General features: G+C 32.4%; 1 long non-coding RNA gene across 1 annotated transcript; it reads right to left on the reverse strand.

Moving 5' to 3' along the window:
* Nucleotides 1-12,673: 12,673 nt before the first annotated feature.
* On the reverse strand, nt 12,674-19,759 carry LOC127724161 (uncharacterized). Its single transcript, XR_007992374.1, has 2 exons — nt 17,399-19,759; nt 12,674-17,263 (listed from the first exon to the last, which is right to left on the reverse strand). It is a non-coding gene; the product is annotated as an uncharacterized LOC127724161 (long non-coding RNA).
* Between the last annotated feature and the right edge of the window lie 649 nt (nt 19,760-20,408).

Below are 20,408 nucleotides of genomic sequence, written 5' to 3' on the forward strand. Positions count from 1 at the left end.
TTTCGGAAAATACCTAAATTACAAAAACCGGAACTGGTGATTACCAAAATAGGTAATGACGTCATTGTACGTCATTTTAAGTACACAATGCACAGGTGTTCCTATGTAAAAACATAGGCAAGAATAATACAAAGTTTTAGAGTTATCAATGTTTAAACATAGTTACACAAGAAATATATAATAAGAAAAGTCAATTATCGGTAAGATTTAAACAACGTCATCACACAATTTTAGGGGAAACAAGTTCCATTTCAGGGGACCCACATTTCGTTACAATATTAATATGACACACTCTATTTTGTTTTTGCCGACCTTGAGTTTTTACAATATAATTCAAATCATTGATTTTACTCTCTATTGTACAAGGATAACAGTAATTAGCCTGTTAAGGATGTCCAGGGACTGGCAAATATACAAGAACCTGATCACCAGGCTCAAAAATTCTGTCCCTGGCATCTTTATCATACCATATTTTCGTCTTATTCTGAAGTTTTTCTGAGCAATTTGACAAGCAGTATACACTTTTTCTTTAAATCTATATACATAGTCTAGAAGATTCAAGTCAGTGTGTTCTGTAAGCCATTTTTCCTTAACCAATTTCAAAGGTCCCCTTACAGTATGACCAAATACAAATTTAAAGGAACTAAAACCAAGGGATTCTTAAACAGCCTCTCGGACCGCAAAAAGTAGAAAGTGAACACCATCATTCCAATCCCTGTCAAATTGAAGACAAAAATTTCTAATCATGTTCTTCAATGTTTGATGAAAACGCTCTAAGGCACCTTGCAATTCTGGATCGTATGCACATATACTGAGCAATCCCTAACTGGTAAACGACCTGCTGAAATAAACCTGACATGAAATGTGAACCCTGGTCGGACTGTATAGACTTAGGAAGTCCTATTAACATGAAAATAGTTGGTGTCTTGATATTCCTTAACGGAATAGCCTCAGGAAAGCGAGTGTATGTACACATGATCGTCAATAAATACGCATTTCCAGTCTTAGTCTTTGGTAAAGGTCCAACGCAATCAATTAGTACTCGGCTGAAAGGTTTTTCAAAGGCTGGAATTGGCAGAAGTGGTGCTGGTGGTATTTTCTGGTTAGGCTTGCAAACAACCTGGCATATATGGCACGATTTGCAGTATTCTGTGACATCATTTCTACTAAGTCTGGGCCAGTAGAAATGCTGCAAGATCTTAAGGCAAGTCTTCCTTATACCTAAGTGTCCAGCAAAGGGGTGTCATGGGCAAGACCAATAATATCTTGCCTATAGACTTTATTATAAATTTCATTAAAATGCCGTATTGATGAATAACATTCGACCATTTTGTCTGCTTCCTCCTGTGGTTGGGCCCTCTTGCGGAGCTGAAGAACCTCAGGGTCTTTATTTTGCTCTTCCACAAACTTTCTTTTGTCTAATGAATGGCTGTTCACGTCTGGCCATGGCATAATTACATTCTTATTGGTACTAGGTGGTCTTACTATAGCCTTTTCTGAGCTACGGAGACCTTCAATATCGGCAAGGAAAGTGTCAGAAAGGTCCACATAATCAAACTGGTCTTCTTGTAAATCCTCATTTTGTTGTTTTCTTGCCAACGCCCTAGTAACAACACAAGCTAGATACAGTTCAGCATCATCCTCAGGTGATTTAACATCCACCACCGGTTAAATGGTAACAATTGGTTCAGCAACCACTTTGTTCCTAGCTAGATCATTTTCTAGCAATAATGAAACACCCTCAACAGGGAGATTAGGACGAACACCAACAACTGGTACAGTAATCAAATCTTACTTCAGATAAATACGATGAAGGGGAACATCTAAACCACCTTGTAACAAAACGAAGGCACCAACAGAAGTCTCCTCGGACAAAGGCAACACACCTTCTAACAATAACGTCTGAGAAGCTCCAGTATCTCGTAAAATCTTAATAGGCTGAGGAGTAGTATTATCAATAATAGAAACAAACCCATCAGACATAAAGGGTTTATAATCCTCCATTTAATCACAAAAACTGGACTTTCCAACTTATTGGTATCAAGGGGTGTCGTACAAGCACTGGACTTGGGTTTATTATCTCTTTCATTCTTCTTCTGGAGTCTAGAACAGCCATCACGTGACCTTTTTTCTTACAATAAGCACAGGTCAGTGACTTCTTTTCAAAAGGATCAAATTTTGGACTAGACATATTATAACTAGACTGATTCTTATTCTGTGCAACAGGCTTACAGTACGCTCAGTACTTTGATTTTTAAAATTTCCGCTCGAAGCATTAAAATTTTGACCTTTGAAACTTCTTTTATGTGAAAGGGTATAATTATCATTAAAATTTTGACCTTTGAAACTTCTTTTATGTGAAAGGGAAATAACAGCTGCAGCTTGCAATGTCTCAACAGTTTTGTCATCTAAATGTGTTTTAAAGTCTAAATGAACACATTGCTTGAACTCTTTTAAAAAATTGTTATCTAATTTCTTTGACGTAAGCCATTTATCGAAAAAATCTTTTCCTGAATCAAACTTTTTATAAGACCTAAATTTCTGTCTATACGCTTCTGGCACTAGCTCATAAGCTTTCAAAACTTCCTGTTTTACAGTGTCATAATCAGAACTTTTTTTCTGATGAAAGTGCTGAGTAAATTTCAGCGGCCTTGCCCTCAAAAACACTTTGCAGCATCGTAGTCCAATAAGGCTTTGGCCATTTCAAATTATGATCAGTTTTCTCAAACTGTGGAAAATATTTTTCGACTGTTTTTTCACAAAATCTAGGAATCAAACGCATATTTTTTGCTGCATCAAAATGTTCTGATTTCGACTGGACTTTAGTGTTACTATCTTCTTTGACCATTTCAATTTTCATTTTTTCCATTTCTAACCTCTCCCTCATTTTAAGTTCTGCCTGTTTTAATTTAAATTTACCTTCTTTTTTTTCTCCATCTCTAACCTTTCTTCTTTTTCCAATTGTTTTAATTCAACTTCTTTTTCAAATTGTTTTAATTCAAATTCATGTTCTAATTCAAGCTGTTTTTTAATTTGATAGCATCAACACTTTCGATGTTAAGGTTTGCCTGTATTTTTCAACCTATAATGAGTAAAGTCCTAAACTATGAGAACATATGTTCATTTAAACATACTTAACATATACACACTGTGTAAATTGTAAATAAACTTGAAATTGTTATGCTGTGGCCAAACCGGTTCTTGGGATGAACACTAAATTTTCAAAAAAATCTGAAGGCCTGCGAGACGACTTAATTTGCTTGAAATTGGTATGGACGAATACTGTTACATGTAATGCAGGGCAAGCTCATGTTGATTTGTCACATACATATGTTTTAATGGCATATTTGTCCAATTACTGTATTGTACCTTCGATATTTGTTCACCTAGATACATGAAATTAACTGAAACTCGAAAATCAATACATTTTCTGAAAAATCAACATGAGCTTGCCCTGCATTAGATATAACAGTATTCGTCCATACCAATTTTAAACAAATTAAGTCGTCTCGCAGGTCTCCAGATTTTTTTGAAAATTTAGTATTCACCCCAAGAACCGGTTTGGCCACAACATAACAATTTCAAGTTTATTTACAATTTACACAGTGTGTATATGTTAAGTATGTTTAAATGAACATATGTTCTCATAGTTTAGGACTTTACTCATTATAGGTTGAAAAATACAGGCAAAGTTTAGATGTTTATGAAGTGTCCTATATTTTGACTTTAGTGGAACCTTAAGTCTCTTCACCTAAACATTATAAGTCAACTAAATTGTCTATTACCAATTTTTTTATAATTTGTTTTCTCATAGATACTCTAACATCTATTTTCAGATGTTTAGCAAGCAATTCCTCTTTCTTTAATATATCCAACCCCTCCAGGTCTGGCGTTTTCAAAAACTTCATCAAATGCCATTTTGTTAGAATTTTGTTGGCTAATTCTAATACAATAAAATACTGAAAAAAAAATAATCTTATATTAACGTTCTCCCCGGACGAGCCCCCAATTTCTGTTATGGCCAGAAATCACCTTTAAATTGTAGCCAACAAAAGGCACAAATCAATAATAAAATTTAACAAGTTTTATTATACACAAGTTTACAAGAAATATTATACAAATTGAAATGCCAACTTCACTGTTAAAATATATGTCCGATCCTTTGTCTTTTCTTTATCCGGAATTCTTCTCTTAACTGTACGGAATCCAATAGAATATATATGTCCAATAAGTTCACAATCTTGTGTGATGTTGTTCGTAAATAAAAGTGGCAATCCAACAACTCCAGAGATCTTTTGCGAATCCAAGTATATTAATGTCTAATTCCAACGTCTAATCGTGTCTGTATATATATATATATATATAGTTGTCACGAAAATCTCTAGAACACTGTAGAAGGGAAACTCCTAAAAAACTGTAGAACGGAAACTTCTAGAATACAGTAGAAATTTAAATTACACATCGTAGATTATGATCATTCTAGAATTATTATGTACGTTAAATAGAAAGTTCTAATCATTCCATCAGTATCTATGATTGTTCCGGTGATTCTAAACTGCACAGTTATGACATTATTTTGTAAACAACTATAAGCATTATGTAAACATATTATACATGTTATAAGGCCACACAAAACAAATTAGTCCAAGATAAATAAATATAATAATAACAATATCATAACAAGATGAACAATATAATTATTGTATTAAAGTAGTTTTTTGTTCTACATTTACATCATTCTTGGAAATTCAAATGCAATTTAAATACACTCATCATAGATACCAGGCTTAAACTTGTGATACAGGACGCGTGTTTCTTCTACAAAAGACTCATCAGTGACGCTCGAATAAAAAAAGTTATAAAGCCCAAATAAAGTACGAAGTTGAAGAACCTTGTGGAATCGAATTCTCGAATGGTTTTAAATGATTTCCTTGTGAATGTTCTTATCAATCCCACAGGCATTGTACTAAGTGATTTAGCATACATTTCTACAAGGATGAAATCACTGGTCTATATGTTCTTTATTTGTTTTTAGGGGTATATGAAGAAACATTTGTTTATCGTAAACTGTCAAAGTCCAGGAAACTTCTCAAAAAATTAAGAAATTCAAATGACGTTAGAGTATGTGGTCAAGAAATTATGATGACGAATAGGTTCTGCGCAACAAAATATGAAAGCATTTAGGAAAAAGGTCTCTGAGTTCCAAGTATATCCAACACGGCCAAAAAGAATCCCTATCTACCTACATTTTTACCCTATTTTTCAGGGAGGAAACCCTAACATACATACTTTGATTTTTGATCTAACAGATGAACACATGAATGTCTCCTGGAAACCCTCCCCAATGTTGAGTGAATGAAGTGATGAAAATTACTGTTTACCTCAGAGTTCCTATTTGTGTTCTTCTTTTTGGACGGTGTTTAAGTCATGTTATTTGGAAAGAAATACAAAACATTAAAGTCGAATGTTAATTTGCAGAGTAAATACAATTTTAATTCGTATATATATTCTTCCCTTTGTTCTTCTGTGTGAGCCATACCTTTTTGGTCCCTTGAGAGAACAGTAGAAATTCCGAAAATTGCAGGAATCACTATGCTATATATATATATATATGGATGCTGCTGTATTATATTAAAGATATGACTTTGAACCCTCTGGAGAGTAGAACAAAAATTTGTTAGCTCAAATAGCAACCACTAAGGACCTAATATGGCCCCTATTTCTAACTTTAAATCTAAATAAATATCTTTAATGGCTTTATCAAAATGGTTCATAGTTAAAATAATGACTACATGGACACATTTCTATTTTTTATTTATATTTCAGCGTTCTTTATATGACATGTACATATATTATATGCATATATTTATAAAGTAAATGATATCAAATGGCTGGGATGCGCAAATTGTTAACAAGTGAAACTGTGAGCTACTGCTCACTGATTATACCCCCGCCCAAATATTTCGGTAAACAGGAAGTTGTTGAGTGGTGAATCTAAAAACGCATCACACGGTATAGATGACTTATATAAACCCTGAAACCAAATTTCAGAAATCCTTGTATTGTAGTTCCTGAGAAAGATGCGACGAAAATATTCATGGGACGGACGGACGGACTGACGGACGGACTGACGGATGAATTGACGGATGGATGGACTGACGGACAGACAGAGGTAAAACAGTCTACCCCCACTTTTTTTTAAAGAGGGGGTATAATTAAACAATTGAGAATGAATATGAAATGTAAAAAAAATCTCGAATCATTCCATGATAGCAGGTAAACAACTTCAACAAATGTGTATTCTTCCTCTTAGGTTTCAGGGATCTGGGTTGTAAACTGTAGGAGGAGTTCATTACACAAAACTTGTACCCCCTTTCATAATTTTACTGAAAAAAGACAAGTTCCCAAGATTGGAAAAATGCGAAAAAAAATCCTCAAACAATTCAATATTAACACGCGCACAATTTCAACATATGTGCAATCTTCCTGTGAAGTTTCAGGGATCTGGGTTGTAAACTGTTGGAGGAGTTGATTACACAAAACTGGTACCCTCTTTCATAAATTTGCTGAAAAATGACTAAGTTTCCAGTCTGGAAAAATAAGAAAAAAATCCTCAACAATACTATGATAGCAGTTGCACAACTTCAACATATGTGCAATCGTCCTGTGAAGTTTCAGGGATCCGGGTTGTAAACTGTAGGAGCAGTTGATTACACAATTAGGAACCTCCGTTTCAACAACCGCCTGACCACCCGACTGTCCGCCCGCCTGCCCGCCCGCCCGCTCTCCCCAACATCACTTTATTATAAGCCGGTTTTGGACTTTGAAAAATGAAAGTGAACATAGAAAAATAGAAGAAAATATCTTTTACTGATCTTTTATAAAAACTTGTTATTGATTGTGTCTATAGACTGTGTAAACATACTTACACAAAACTTGTACCCGCTGACATAAATTTTGCTGAAAAAAGACTAAGTTTACAAGCCTTGAAAATGTAATGTTCAGGTCGTTTGGAACCACAAGTAAAATTTATATTATTCAGGGCATTCAGATAATTGACAGTACAACATTGATTTCAGAGTTAAAGACGCCAATATTTCATATAAGCAGTTTCGGGAACTGAGTATGATTTCAGTAATTGCGAGCATTCTTTGGTAAACCTATAGCTAGTCCACTAATTGAGATTATTAGATCGTGGACTCAAATATGTTTACTTTTAGTAATATTTTGGTTATTTGCGTCATTGACGTATTCCCCATATCGCCTTTATTCAAGTTTATTTTGAAAACAACATACAAAAAAGATTTAATAACAAACAAAAAAAAAACCCCCACATGACGTCCGGGTTTAGTACAAATGAAGAGTGGCAACAAAGAAGAAAGAAAAGAGATTATAATTTCTTTCGGCAATAAACAAACAAAAAAGCACATACGGTGTTCATTTAAGCTAACAATACATTGCTTATTACAAAAGTGTACCAAATAAAAGATTTACATTTCAAGTTGTATCACATCCAAATATTATAATTTCTGGCCTTATTAGCTACCTTTTATTTATTTAAAAAAAAAAAGTTTTTCCATTTAAAAACTTGTAATGCACTTACTTTTTTTGCAAAAACGTTTAGTTGCAACAAAAATCTAAAGTAGAAGGTTAAAACAAAGTATGTACACTTAAAAACGTTTTATTTTGATTAGACATGCTTATGTAAACATTTCTCTGAAAAAGAAAAAAGGGAGCAATAAAAAGTACTATTTTTAACCCTTACAATGAGCAACACAATTGGACGATTCGGTTGTCCCGTATTTATATAATTATACTTCGATGAGGCACATGTATACCTTTGTTTTCACTTTTGAAAAGGGAATTAAAATATATAATTCTTCATTTAACATTTTCTTCTTCTTAATTTTACAATTGCATAGTTTGGTATATTTTAAAAACAATTTTGTTGAGTTTAAATCATATGCATCCTTTGGCTTTTAAGATTTATCTTAAAAGTGGCTGCTAGCTTGAGCCTGATGTATAGAAGGGCAAACTTTAAGAATAACAAAAGACCAGAGTTCCAATGTCCCCCGCGTTGCACATATTTCATCTATCCAAGGTACAAGGGCAATAACTTTAAAAAGCCCCTTTTTGTTTTGTTCTTTAAAACTTTTTATTAATATCTTAAGAGAAATGAAGGCTTCAGAGCAAATGCAATGTGATTTCCATTATAACTTATATTTTCAAGGGGCATTACTCGTTAAAAATAATTGATCAGAACTTATTTTCGAAAGTTTCAAAGACATTGCTGATATAAACCTTTGATATAAGTTTCGTAAAATTCTGACAAGAATTGAACACATGAGAGCGATATCATTGTAATTTTCCATATAATCAATATTTTCAAGGGGCATAAATAATTGATCGGCACTGATTTTTGAACTCTTCAAGTACATTGATAATATAAACCTATAATACAAATTTCACAAAATCTGGCAAGAATTGTTCACATTAGAGGGCGCATATAATTAATATTTCCAAGGGGTATAACTCTTTTAAAAATTATTGATCGGCACTGATTCTCAAATCCGTCCAAGACATTGCTAATATAAACCTATGATTTAAGTTTCATAAAATTCTGGCAAGATTTGTACATATGAGAGCGCTAACAATGCAATTTTCCATATGGTTATTTCCAAGGGGCATAACTCTTTTAAAAATAACTGATCGGCACTGATTTTCGAACTCGTCCAAGACATTGCTAATATAAACCTATGATATAAGTTTCATAAAAATTTGGCAAGAATTGTACAAATGAAAGCGCTAACGATGCAGTTTTCAATATAATTAATGTTTCCAAGGTGCAGGACTCTTTTAAAAATAATTGATCGGCACTGATTTTCGTACTCGTCCAAGACATTGCTGATATAAATCTATAATATAAGTTTCATAAAAATCTGGCAAGAATTGTACACGTGAGAGCGCTAACAAGACCGGACGGACGGACGCACAGACGGATAGACGGACAGACGGGCGCCCGGTATTTCCATGTCCCCGCAACACGTTGCGTGGGGACAAAAACAAGAAGAGTATTTAGATATGTCACTTTAGATTAGTGTTGGCTAATGAAAAAAATTAGAAATGAAACAAATTTTCAAATGCCAATCACAGATATTTAAGTCTTAAACATTTCGCAAGTTTTTATTTAGAGTTGACATAGTAAAAAATAACAGGGAAAACAAATGCAAGTAAAAAAAAAGCTATGACATTCGGATGTAATACAAATTGGAATTTTGTGTAACACTAGTTCAAGGCGGATAACCTGGATAAAATAATGCCTGTGTGAAAATTCGAATTCTTAAGGTTTTGGATATACAGGACTGCATTTGGGAAAAAAATGAGGCAGCCATTGGGAGTACAGTGGTAAAGAAAAAAAAAATATTTTCTTCACTATAACCTATGCATGAACAGGATTGTGTAGACCAAGATATGTAACAGAGCAGTAAAATGTTAAAATTAACAATAAAATGAACATAAAAAGTACAACAAAAAACATACAAGGATTGGGGATAAAAAGGTATGTTCTGCGTATAAACCGTCCGATATTACTATCAACTTACATTTTTATTTATTTATCCGGCTATAGGCGTAATGTTTGTAGTTGTTTACAGCCTTGACCTTTGTTGTTTGGTGGATAGTTGTCTTATAAATTGGTAATCATGCCAAATCTCTTAAGTTTTCTTTTATTTTTATTCTAGGGCATCTTTCAGAGAAACAGATATGTTAAATCATTGATGAACGAACTATCATTAGGACGGCATAATATTCGCGTCTGTGTGCTAAGTTGTCATTTATAACGAAATAAACATGTCGAAATAGACATATAAAATGGCAATTTTTCATATAGTTCCTGGATAAAAAGATATATAAGCCAATGCGTTATAAAAAAGATACGTTTCCTACATTACCATTTAAGGTACATTTTTGAATGAGATCTTTTTGGGAAAAGCATTGGCCCAATCCCAAGAATCAATGACAAGTTCTCGAAGTTAATATAAACATAGATGAGGTATGGCTGCCAATCAGTATGAGTCAATTTTCCCACCTGCATTTATGTTGAAAAAATCTCGACTGCAGAGGTATTGCATCCTTTCACACAATTGTGGAAACTGCTGAATTTAGAAGTTTAGTTTGTTTAATTTTTCTTTATCTACTATAATTGTTAAAAACACAAAAACAATCATCAACCAAGGGCAATAGCATATTTAGGACTAAAGAGCCGGTTTCAATCATCAGGATCTATATGAATCTTCAACAATGGCCAACAAAGTGGACTATATTTTTTTTTTATTTTTTAAAGAATATAATTCATGACTAAAATCATTTATTTTTTTCTTGATCTTGTTTTGATGATATTTTCTCTCTATCTTCTTTAGTTTTTGCCCAAAGCATCTCTATTTATAGCAGCTTTCAAGTTAATAGACAACACTTGCATTAACACCAATGTTCTTTTTTAAGCCATGTCAGCTATTTTGGTTGGCAGGCGTGGTCTTCGGGGATATTTTTCAATTGAAAACTAGATACCCTAATGACTATTGTGGTTAAGTTAGATCCAGAAGTTTCAGAGAATATTTTTGTAAAATTTAAAAGACGACGATGGAAGACGAACGCCAAGTGATGATATATAATGCTTCGCCGAGCGCAGCCAGATACGCGGACCGCAGAGGTCCAACCCTGAACAGTTGGGGCAAGTTTGGACACAATATTCAAGCTTGATACTATCTGAATTTGGACTGTGATCAAATTTTTTGACATAATATAGGTTTCTGACACAAAATAAATGTGGTCAAAGATCTTAAAAATCTAAAATGGGACATTTAATTTACCTAGTATGGTCTGATATCCAAAATCTAACAACATGGTTAGATTCAGCATATAAAAAAGCACCAAAAATTTAATTTTAGTTGAAATCTGGGACTATTATACTAATAATATAGTATAATAGTCCCAGTTGAAATCAAACAAATTTTAATTTTAAACCCTTCAAACCTAAATATGGACTAATTTTTTGGCACCTAAATCCTAAACTGTTGGTACCATAACCCCCAAAATCAATCCAAACCTTCCGTTTGTGGTATTGAACATTGTGGTAAAATTTCATAGAGATCCAATCACTTAAACTAAAGTTATTGTACAGAAACCAAATGTGTCTTTTTTTTAACGACGACGACGCCGACATGATAGCATTATACGAACGTAAATTTTTTGCGGTCGTATAAAAATGACTGGTTATTTTGGCCTTGTTGACTTTTTGTAGATTTTGTCTTGCTGATCATTTTTAAATTTCATAATTTCTCTCTATCTTTTAAAGTTTCACATTAAGAAGCATAACTGAAATAATAAATGCGGAATGTGTCCATGGGACACAGATGATGCTCCCGCTTCCATTTCATATAAAGATATAAAGGGACATAACTGAAGAACAGTAAAAGTGACGCTACCCAAATTTGTACTTGATCTGAGATTTGTGGTTATAAGCATTGTGTATAAGTTTCATCACATTTGGTTGAGGCAAACTAAAGTTAGAGAACGGAAACGAAAAATTCAGCAATTTTTATGTTTATTAAGGGGCATAACTCAAGAACGGTAAAAGTGACACCAACCAATTTCAAACTTGATCTGTATTAAGTGGTAATAAGCATTGTGTAAAAGTTTCATAACATTTGGTTGACTGAGGCAAACTAAAGTTAGAGAACGGAAACGAAAAATTCTGCAATTTTCATTGTTTATAAAGGGGTATAACTCAAGAACGGTAAAAGTGATGCTACCCAAATTTGTACTTGATCTGAGTTTTGTGGTAATAAGCATTGTGTATAAGTTTCATAACATTTGCTTGAGGCAAACTAAAGTTAGAGAACGGAAACGAAAAATTCAGCTATTTTTATGTTTATAAAGGAGCATAACTCAAGAACCGTTATCGTGACGGCACCCAATTTCAAACTTGATCTGTGTTTTGTGTTAATAAGCATTGTGTATAAGTTTCATAACATTTGCTTGAGGCAAACAAAAGTTAGAGAAGGGAAACCAACTTTGGTATGTATGGACAAGGGTAAAACTTAATGCCCCCGCCGTAGCGAAGGGATAAAAATGGTAAAAATTGTCCTGTAAGGAGTTCGAATTCAACATTTAGGCTATGTTGACTTATTTATTTGTAGATCTTGTTTTGCTGATCACAGTCTTGACATAATAGATGGTTATTTCACTGTCACCACCGTACCTCATGTCCTTATTTTTATGTAAGCAACACAATTTGCATGGAGTTTCAAATATGCATCATAAATACAAACTAAGCATAGGGAGTAATTGTAATGAATAAAAAGATACATGTTTGTGACTTGGATGGATAGTTGTCTCATTGGCACTCATACCACATCTTCTTATATCTATGTGCAAAATAAGACAAAGATAAAGCAATCCAACAACACAAAAAGCAGGAATAAATCTAGATGGTTCCCTTATTGTCTTCAAAAAAGACAATTATCTGTACAAATTTATGTCAAACTTTAAATCGCCTTGTCTTAGAATCTCCTGAACAAATTCAAGTCAACTTGAGAATATTATATTAGTTATGGATCAAAGCAAAACCAATAATCAAAAACATGTCTTTACTTTACTAGGCAATAAAAGTCTATTTATGAATCTTTGGATATTTTGTTTATTTTGTATAAATAATATCCTCAAAATAAAACACTTTTTTGACAAACTTGATCTGCAAATTGCTTTTACTGTACAAGTAAAATTTTTAACAGTACAAAATCCCTACTCACTACATAAACAAAGGTATTAAAAACATGCACAATGGATACCTGTAATATCAACACAAATGCAGATCATGTCTGTCAACCATGGCCATATAGTGCTGTGTAAATATAATTTGCACCAATAATTTTTATTAAACTATGACATGATATCTTAAAATTATTATATGTTGTACATTATATGTACCTTCTATTTATCAATAAATTTATTTGAAAACTGAAATCAGACATAATGCTTTTTAACTAGAAAAAAAAATGACTGAAAACAAAAATTACAACTGTATGAACATGTCCTATTCAATGTCTGTATTACAAATGTATGAACAACATGTCCTTTTCAATGTCTGTATTACAAATGTATGAACAACATGTCATATTCAATGTCTGTATTACAAATGTACATGTATGAGGGTCTGGATGGGGGTTCTTCATTTCTGTATTCCTAATTTTTGACCATTTTTCTCTATTATTTATAAATTTTGCCTGTTATTCTAGAATATTCTTTTTTTTTTTTGGTCTATTTTTCTCTATTCTTTATTTTTTAGCCCATTTTTCTGCAGTATTGGTTTATTGTTCTCTAATCTGTAAACCCCAACCAGACCCTCATGTTTACATCAGTTTTTCTTTCTTTAAATAGTTCAGAATAGGCAGTTTGCCTTTCTCTCTATCCTTTCATGTCCTCATACTCAATATCTCCTCTCTCTAATTCCACTTCTCTTCACTCTCCCATTAAAGACATTCTCTTATTCATTGTTATTAGTGAATCTAATCAATCAACAACAATATGATATAGAAACATGATCATCTATTCTGTCACCATATATTTACTTTATTCATGTAATATGCCAGTAAGTTACATATACTATATAAGTGAATACACATATAACTTTTTCAAATACTGGTACTGAAGAAAAGATTATTTCCATTTGTACCAATTAAAGTATATCAGATCACTATATCAATCTCAAGCAATCATATGATATAAAAACAATTACATACACTATACATGTCATAATACTGCTTAAATTTGTTCATGTAATAGTTATGTGAAGAAATAAAACCCATGTGACAAAAAATGTGTGATAAGGATAAGTAAAACTGCATAAATTTAACATATTTGTTTATTTCTTAGTGCAGTATAAAGAGCAAATTCAAAACCAGTGGTCCTATGTACATGATGTAAAACGCACAAAAAAAAATCAAACAAACAGTTATTGACAGTGAAAAGAATCCATTTTTTTTTAATAAGAAAGGCTTGCTTTGCATTGCAATTTTTCAAAATTAAATATCTGTCCCTTTTATATCCATGAAAAGCTATTTAATTTCAACACAATTGAATTTTACTAATCATAATTAGTGTTACAGAATATGATTAAAATATTGTAATGAACAGCTGCTGAACAGCTGCTGTACCACTGAGTAAGGAAATGACCTATTCAATGTTATTGTTGTTTATTTTCACCCAAAAACATTTATATATTCAGTTAAAAGTTTTAAAGGCCTTAATCATGTTAATGCTCTTCAAGTTAGAAATGCCATTCCATGTGCCCTGTTTGTAGCTGTATATGCCCTTAGAAGTGAAATTAATATCTATTTCAATTTCTATTTCAAATGCCAAAGCCCAATGCCCTTCTTTTTTTTGGTTATCATTTCACATCCTGATAGTCATATGTTATCTGCCACTGGGTGTTTAAAACACAAAAACATCCAGATAAAAAAATAACCTGTACTGTTAATTTGCACATGTATACATATAGATTCTTACATTGGTACCAGTGGATTATCGATTTATCCAATCGAGATAGTTGAATTATCAAAATTTTATAGTCCGAGCCTTGGCGAGGACTTTAAAATTGATAATTTAACTATCGAGATTGGATAAATCCGAGAATCCATGAGTAACTAAAACAAAACATTTATGTTAGAATCCTGTTTCTCTAATGACAGTCAGGGGTACTACTTGTACAAGTAATTTTTATTTACTTGAAGAAGTAAATATTAATATACTTGTACAAGTAAATTTGTAGGATTCTTATACAAGTGTATTTTATTTACTTGTATAGGTAAATAATTTTTTGGCTTAGTTATGTCCCTTAGACATTCAGATTTTTTACTTATACAAGTAAAAAAGTCATCCTATCTTCTTTTCTTGAATTCTTAGGACTTCTTTGCTCTAATAGAATTTTTTAATTGTCTGTCCTTTACAGATGTCTTTACTAATCATTTAAGTGTAATTTCATGGACAATGAAAATCTCATTTGTCTGTTATCTTCAGAACACTTATCATTTACAAGCCCCCAAGGGGTAATTTTTGAAGACCTTGTGCAAATACTTAAGATCTTTGCACAATCAGTTTCTTTGTTGAATTAATGAGATGAAACATTGAACTCTAATAAAAAATTATGAGCTAACTTGAGAAAAATTGTTAAAGGCATGTTTTTACATCTCAAAACTTGAGAATTTTTGTGGGATTGTTAAAAAAAATTACTTATACAAGTAAATTTTTGAGAAAATTAAGCGGAGATTATTCAAACATTATAATTAACTTATATAAGTATATTTTATTTACTTCTTCAAGTAAATAAAGATTACTTGTACAAGTAGTACCCCTGACTGAATGATTATAGAATAAATTTTCATTTTTGATAAATGAAAATCCCCTTCCAGCAGTGCCTTCGCCATTCCACAAAGTTGTCAATTTCATTAACACCTGTAAGCACATTTTGATTCATCCAGTTAGCTGATAAAGGTTATGACTCTTAAACTCATCTATTGAACTTCTGAGATCATCAGCAACCACACTTTGGTTAAATTTTTTTATACAATGGGTCCAGAAAGTGTTCAATTGTCAATAAAATGCTTCGCTGGGCGCAGCTTGATACGACCGCAGAGGTCGAACCCTGAACAGTTGGGGCAAGTATGGACACAACATTCAAGCTTGATACAGCTCTGAATTTGGATTGTGATTAAATATTTGACACAGCATAGGTTTCTGACACAGAAAGAATGTGGTCTAAGAACTTCAATTTTTTTAATTTACCTATTATGGTCCAATGTCCAAAATCAAAATACATGGTTAGATTCAGCATATCAAAGAACCCCATATATTCAATTTTTGTTGAAATCAAACAAAGTTTAATTTTGGACCCCAACTTGGACAAACTTGAAAACTGGTCCCATAATCAAAAATCTAAACACATGTTTAGATTCAGCATATCAAAGTACCCCAAGAATTCAATTTTTGTTAAAATCAAACTAAGTTTAATTTTGGACCCTTTGGACCTTAATGTAGACCAATTTAAAAAACGGGACCCAAAATTAAAAATCTAAAAACACGGTTAGATTTGGCATATCAAAGAACCCCAATAATTCAATTTTTGATGAAATCAAACAAAGATTAATTTTGGACCCTTTTGACCTCAATATGAACCAATTTGATAGCAGGCCCACAAAATAAAAAATCTAAATACATGGTAAGATTCAGCATATCAAAGAACCCCATATATTCAATTTTTGTTGAAATCAAACAAAGTTTAATTTTGGACCCCAATTTGGACCAACTTGAAAACTGGGCCAAAAATCTAAAATCTAAATACATGTTTAGATTCAGCATATCAAAGAACCCCATATATTCAATTTTTGTTGAAATCAAACAAAGTTTAATTTTGGACCCCAACTTGGACCAACTTGAAAACTGGTCCCATAATCAAAAATCTAAACACATGTTTAGATTCAGCATATCAAAGAACCCCAAAAATTCAATTTTTGTTAAAATCAAACTAAGTTTAATTTTGGACCCTTTGGACCTTAATGTAGACCAATTTAAAAAACGGGACCCAAAATTAAAAATCTAAATAAACGGTTAGATTTGGCATATCAAAGAACCCCAATAATTCAATTTTTGATGAAATCAAACAAAGTTTAATTTTGGTCCCTTTTGACCTCAATATGAACCAATTTGATAGCGGGCCCACAAATAAAAAATCTAAATACATGGTAAGATTCAGCATATCAAAGAACCCCATATATTCAATTTTTGTTGAAATCAAACAAAGTTTAATTTTGGACCCCAATTTGGACCAACTTGAAAACTGGGCCAAAAATCTAAAATCTAAATACATGTTTAGATTCAGCATATCAAAGAACCCCATATATTCAATTTTTGTTGAAATCAAACAAAGTTTAATTTTGGACCCCAACTTGGACCAACTTGAAAACTGGGCCCATAATCAAAAATCTAAACACATGTTTAGATTCAGCATATCAAAGAACCCCAAAAATTCAATTTTTGTTAAAATCAAACTAAGTTTAATTTTGGACCCTTTGGACCTTAATGTAGACCAATTTAAAAACGGGACTCAAAATTAAAAATCTAAATACACGGTTAGATTTGGCATATCAAAGAACCCCAATAATTCATTTTTGATGAAATCAAACAAAGTTTAATTTTGGACCCTTTTGACCTCAATATGAACCAATTTGATAGCGGGTCCACAAATAAAAAATCTAAATACATGGTTAGCTTCAGCATATCAAAGAACCCCAAGAATTCAATTTTTGATGAAATCAAACAAAGTTTAATTTTGGACCCTTTTGACCTCAATGTGGACAAAGTTGATAACGGGGCCCAAAAATCAAAAATCTAAATACATGGTTAGATTCAGCATATCAAAGAACCCCATATATTCAATTTTTGTTGAAATCAAACAAAGTTTAATTTTGGACCCCGATTTGGACCAACTTGAAAACTGGGCCCATAATCAAAAATCTAAATACATTTTTAGATTCAGCATATCAAAGTACCCTAAAAATTCAATTTTTGTTAAAATCAAACAAAGTTTAATTTTGGACCCTTTTGACCTTAATGTAGACCAATTTGAAAACGGAACCAAAAATTAAGAATCTAAATACGCGGTTAGATTCGGCATATCAAAGAACCCCAATAATTCAATTTTTGATGAAATCAAACAAAGTTTAATTTTGGTCCCTTTTGACCTCAATATGAACCAATTTGATAGCGGGCCCACAAATAAAAAATCTAAATACATGGTTAGATTCAGCATATCAAAGAACCCCATATATTCAATTTTTGTTGAAATCAAACAAAGTTTAATTTTGGACCCCAACTTGGACAAACTTGAAAACTGGTCCCATAATCAAAAATCTAAACACATGTTTAGATTCAGCATATCAAAGTACCCCAAGAATTCAATTTTTGTTAAAATCAAACTAAGTTTAATTTTGGACCCTTTGGACCTTAATGTAGACCAATTTAAAAAACGGGACCCAAAATTAAAAATCTAAATAAACGGTTAGATTTGGCATATCAAAGAACCCCAATAATTCAATTTTTGATGAAATCAAACAAAGTTTAATTTTGGTCCCTTTTGACCTCAATATGAACCAATTTGATAGCGGGCCCACAAATAAAAAATCTAAATACATGGTAAGATTCAGCATATCAAAGAACCCCATATATTCAATTTTTGTTGAAATCAAACAAAGTTTAATTTTGGACCCCAATTTGGACCAACTTGAAAACTGGGCCAAAAATCTAAAATCTAAATACATGTTTAGATTCAGCATATCAAAGAACCCCATATATTCAATTTTTGTTGAAATCAAACAAAGTTTAATTTTGGACCCCAACTTGGACCAACTTGAAAACTGGGCCCATAATCAAAAATCTAAACACATGTTTAGATTCAGCATATCAAAGAACCCCAAAAATTCAATTTTTGTTAAAATCAAACTAAGTTTAATTTTGGACCCTTTGGACCTTAATGTAGACCAATTTAAAAACGGGACTCAAAATTAAAAATCTAAATACACGGTTAGATTTGGCATATCAAAGAACCCCAATAATTCATTTTTGATGAAATCAAACAAAGTTTAATTTTGGACCCTTTTGACCTCAATATGAACCAATTTGATAGCGGGTCCACAAATAAAAAATCTAAATACATGGTTAGCTTCAGCATATCAAAGAACCCCAAGAATTCAATTTTTGATGAAATCAAACAAAGTTTAATTTTGGACCCTTTTGACCTCAATGTGGACAAAGTTGATAACGGGGCCCAAAAATCAAAAATCTAAATACATGGTTAGATTCAGCATATCAAAGAACCCCATATATTCAATTTTTGTTGAAATCAAACAAAGTTTAATTTTGGACCCCGATTTGGACCAACTTGAAAACTGGGCCCATAATCAAAAATCTAAATACATGTTTAGATTCAGCATATCAAAGTACCCTAAAAATTCAATTTTTGTTAAAATCAAACAAAGTTTAATTTTGGACCCTTTTGACCTTAATGTAGACCAATTTGAAAACGGAACCAAAAATTAAGAATCTAAATACGCGGTTAGATTCGGCATATCAAAGAACCCCAATAATTCAATTTTTGATGAAATCAAACAAAGTTAAATTTTGGACCCTTTGGACCTCAATGTGGACCAATTTAAAAACGGGGCCCAAAATCCAAAAACTTAATACACGGTTAGATTCAGCATATTAAAGAACCCCAAGAATTCAAAAATAAAACCCCATTGAAATTGATCAAGAAATAAGCAATTTATACGAAGTATCTTCTTTTGCACAATACTGTGCAATTGAATATTTCTTGCTATTGTGCAATACTGTACAATTGACAATTTCTTGCTATTGCGCAATATTGTGCTATTGGATATTTCTTGCTATTGCGCAATACTGTGCAATTGAAGATTTCTTGCTGTTGCGCAATACTGTGCAATTGAAGATTTCTTGCAATTGTGCAATACTGTGCAATTGAAAATTTCTTGCTATTGCACAATACTTATTATATAATAATTAACACATCCTGTTTGGTGTGAATCTCCTACCATATCATTATTATTTGCTTTTAAATATTAATCAGAAATAACCAACTTAAAATGGAAAATTTTAAAAGAAAAAAAAAAGGAAAAAAAGAAAAAAAAAGAAAAAATAAAATCCCCCCCCCCCCAAATTTTTTGAACCCCCTTATGATTCATCACCCCCAAACTCAATCCCAGCCTTCCCTTTGTGGTATGGTACCTTGCAGTACAATTTCAGAGAGATCCATACACTTGAACACAAGTTATTGTCTGGAAACTAGAAAAATGCTTATTTTTGGCCCCTTTTTGGCCCCCAATTCCTAAACGTTTCGGGCAATTACCCCCAAACTCAATTCCAGCTTTCCCTTTGTGATATGGAACCTTGTAGTACAATTTCAGAAATATCCAAACACTTACACACAAGTTATTGTCATGAAACTAGAAAAATGCTTGTTTTTTGCCCCTTTTTTGGCCCCTAATTCCTAAAATTTTGAGGCAATTACCCCCAAAATCAATTACAGCCTTCCCTTTGTGATATGGAACCTTGTGGTACAATGTCAGAGAGATCCATACACTTACACACAAGTTATTGTCTGGAAGTTACAAAAATGCTTATTTTTGGCCCCTTTTTGGCCCCTAATTCCTTAACTGTTGGTACCATAACCCCCAAAATCAATCCCCACCTTCCTTTCGTGGTATTGAACCTTATGGTAAAATTTCATGGAGATCCATTCACTTAAACTAAAGTTAGAGTGCGAAAACCAATGTGTCTTC

Source organism: Mytilus californianus, unplaced genomic scaffold (assembly GCF_021869535.1).
Source record: "Mytilus californianus isolate M0D057914Y unplaced genomic scaffold, xbMytCali1.0.p SCAF_1, whole genome shotgun sequence".
NCBI classification, from domain to species: domain Eukaryota; kingdom Metazoa; phylum Mollusca; class Bivalvia; order Mytilida; family Mytilidae; genus Mytilus; species Mytilus californianus.